Here is a 4,060-nt window from a genome sequence, read left to right as displayed (position 1 = left end):
AGAGAAACCATCACCAATACTGTAACATACTAGCCTGCTTTGTTCTTTATCACTTTAAATAGAATATTAAACATTCCTCACTAGATCTTTAAGTTTCTTAAAGAGAAGGCTCCTGTCCTACACATAAATCTATGCACCCTTCTAATAACCACTACAGAATTGGAAAATAAGCACTATAAATTCCATTAATTGATTATTTTCTCTTTTCTGGCTACGGTGTTTTCACCTGAACAATGACAGTACTGTGAACACCTACACTTGATGTTCAATGGAGCTATGATAAAAACAATCTTTTAAAACACCAAACGTTCTTGAGAAAAAGATAATAAATCTTAGCCATTGGCATAAATCACAAGGATCACCTTTTGAGGTACTATAAAGTTGATGATTTCATATTTCTCATCTCCCTGGAAACTCCAGAAAACTAAGACCTACTGCTTCTCCCTCCACAAAACTAAGAAAAATCAGAACCAGTGAGATGAAAGATATGACCCAGGTGAGGAGGCATTTGGAAAGCTTTCCCAAAATTCAGTATGAACATTTCAGATGTATTACTTGAATGACATATTTTCTTTTTTATTCTACATATCTGTGGTACATGATGAATACATGAATTGTAAGTAGTTGGTACATATACATGACACATCTTAATTCCTTTACATTCCTTTCCCAGCCTCCCTTCACTCTCCTTCCATCTCTTGGTCCTCATCTCTTCTGCAAAACATCTATCTCCCTGTTTCCTATTGTGTATCTTTTATTTTGCTCTTTAATTTATATATATTCTGGGTTTTTCATATATGAGAAATTATATGATACTTAAGCTCATGTGTCTGATCTCACCTAACATTATGGTCTCAAGGTGCATGCATTTCCTATAAACGACTCAAATTTATCCTTCTTAATAAAGGAATAGTACTCCATTGTGTATAAATACCACATTTTCTTTACTTATTCATCTGTTGATAGACATATAGATCGACTCCAATATTTAGCTATTATGAGTTGTGCCATGATAAACATGGGTATGCATGTATCACTGTGCTATGATGTCTTTAACTCTTTTGGGAAGATACCTACAAGAGGAATAGCTGGTTGAATGAGGTTTCTAATTTTAGTGTTTTGAGAAATCTCCATGCATATTTCCATAGTGATAGTAGTAGTTTACATGCCCACAAATAATGTAGAAGTGGACCAGGGATTTAGATCAGTAGTTCTGCCGCCTGCCTTACAAGTGCAAGGTTCCAAGTTCAATCCCAAAATAATAATAATGTAGAAGGGTTTCTTTTTCCCTACAGCCTCACCCCTGTTACTTATTATTTGATTTCTTGATGATAGCCATTCTTTCTTAAATGGAATCTCAGTATTGTTTTAATTTGCACTTCTTCAGTGGTCAGTGATATTTGATGTTTTTCATATATTTACTGCCATTTGTATTACTTCTGAGAAGTGTCTGTTCATGTTAGTTGCCTGTTTTTATTGGGTCTTTTATCTGGGGAGTATAATTTTTTGAGTTTTTTGTATGTTTTAGATATTGGTCTTTTCTCTAACATGTAGCAAGCAAAACTCATTTCCCATTCCATAAGTTGATTCTTCACTGTTTATCTCCTTTGTTATGCAGAAGCTTTTTAATTTGATATAATCTCATATTTTTATTCTTGAAGTTATTCCTTGGGCAATGGGAATTCTTTTAAGATAGTCCTTGCCAATGCCTATGACTCCAGGAATTTTACCTATTTTATCTTCCAGCAGATTGTTTCTGTTTTAATGTTTATATCTTTGAATCAGTTGATTTTAGTTCAGTACATAGTGAGAGATATGAATCTAGTTCAATATTTTGCATGTGGATAACCAGTTTTCCCAACACCAATTACTAACTGGGCTATCTTTGCTCTAGGGTATATTTTTGGCCCATTTGTCAAAGAACAGGAGGCTGATGTGTCTGGGGACGTTTATGCATCCTCCATTCTGGTCCACTGGTCCACGTCTATTTTTGTGCCAGTACTATGCTGTTTTAATCATTGTAGCCTTGAAATATAACTTCAAATCTGCATTGTGATGCCTACTGCTTTGTTCTTGTTACTCAGAACTGCTTTAGCTATTCTGGGTCTCTTCTGGTTCTGTACGAATTTTACAATTTTTTTCTCTACTTCTGTGAGGAATGTTGTTGGTATTTTGATTAGATTGCATTAAATGTGTACATCTGTTTTGGTAGTATGGCCATTCTGACAACGTTGGTTCTGCCTATTCAGGAACAGTGGATATCTTTCCATTTTCTAATCTGAATTTGAGCTCCTTCTTCAGAGTACTACAGTTTTTATTACAGAAGTCTTTCATTTCCTTAGCTAAGTTAATTCCTAAATATTGATGATTTTGTGAATGGTGTCGCTTTCTTAATTTCTTTTTCAGTAAATTCATTATTGGTACACAGGAATTATTGATTTTTGTGACATGATTTTGTATCCTGCTACACTGCAGAATTTCATTATTAGTTCTAGAAGTCTTGTGGTAGAATATGTTTTGGATCTTTTATGTAAAGTATCGTGTTGTCTGCAAAAAATAATAATTTGACTTCGTCCTTTCCTGTATACATCCTTTTTACTTCTTTTTGTTTAAATTTTTTTCTTTTATTGGTACATGTTTGTAGTACATAATGATTACATTCAATAAAAGAAATTGGTGCATGTACTTACCACATTTGAATTAGCTTTTTCCCCTCCTCCACTCCCCCTTTATTTTTCCAGCATCAGATTTATGTATCTCATAAAACCTTATCCATGTAATTATCATATATACAGATTGAAAACTAGACTAATAGGCCAAAGAACATATAAACCATGTAAGACAATTGAATTAAATCAAGGTACACTCTCAGATACATTGTCCACACTGGATTATAATACTTTTGTTTCTTCTTTCTTTTTTTCCTACCATTTATATAAGAGAAATCATGTCATATTTAAACTAAATATGTGCACCCACGTTTATAGCAGCATAGTTTGTAATAGCTAAAACTTGGAAACAGCCCAATTGCCCATCAACTGGAGACTGGATAAAGATGTGATTTTTTGATAAAATGGAGTATTACTCAGCCATAAAGAGTGAGAAAATAGAGACATTTATAGCTAAATGAATGCACATTGAGTCCATACTCAAATGAAATAAATACAACACATTTGAGTACATACCGAATAGTTTCTCTGGTATGAAAAACTAAAAGTGTAAATAAGGTTCAAATGATATAATTGATAGAATGAAATAAGAAGAAAAGGTCTAAAGGAGTAAAAGGGAAGCAGGAAGGGGAGGGGATGGGATAGAAGTGAAAAGAAAATATACGAGAAAAGGAAAAAAGGTAAACAAAGTCTCTGCAAATAGGGAAGGGTGGAGGAGGTGAAGAGAGGGCAGGGGAACAGGGAGAAAATAAGAACCAAGATACATCATGTAAAGGTACAAGATCCCAATGATGAATGTAACTGTATTGTTTACCTTAAATGTACCAATAAACTTAATGAAAAAATATTTAAACTGTGTATCTGAATTACTTCACTTAATATTATGGTCTCAAGGTGCATTTATTTTCCTACAAATGACTTGTTTATCCTTTTTATGCCAGAGTAGTGTTCCATTGTATATAAATACTACATTTTTATCCACGTCTCTGTTGATGGGCATATAGGATATTTCCAAGATTTAGCTACTATGAATTGTGCTGCTATAAAGATGGGCATGCATGCATCACTGTGGTATGATGTCTTTAACTTCTGGGGGAAGAAACTTAGAAGAATAGGTAGATCCAATGGAATTTCTAGTTTTAGTTTTTTGAGGAATCTCCATACTGATTTCCATAGTGGTTGTGTTGGTTTACAGTCCCACCAACCATGCAGAAGTGTTCTGTTTTTCTTGCAGCCTCCCAGCATTTGTTATTGGTTGATTTCTTGATGATAGTCATTATTTCTGGAGTGAGACAGAATCTCAGGGTTGTTTTAATTTGCATTTCTGGAATGACCAGTGATATTAAACATTTTTTTCATATATTTATTTGCTGTTTGTATTCTTCATCTGA

The sequence above is a fragment of the Fukomys damarensis genome, unplaced genomic scaffold, assembly GCF_012274545.1.
Source record: "Fukomys damarensis isolate Sample0158 unplaced genomic scaffold, DMR_v1.0_HiC HiC_scaffold_39, whole genome shotgun sequence".
In the NCBI taxonomy this organism is placed as follows: Eukaryota; Metazoa; Chordata; class Mammalia; order Rodentia; family Bathyergidae; genus Fukomys; species Fukomys damarensis.
Note: the sequence above shows the minus strand (reverse complement) of the source record.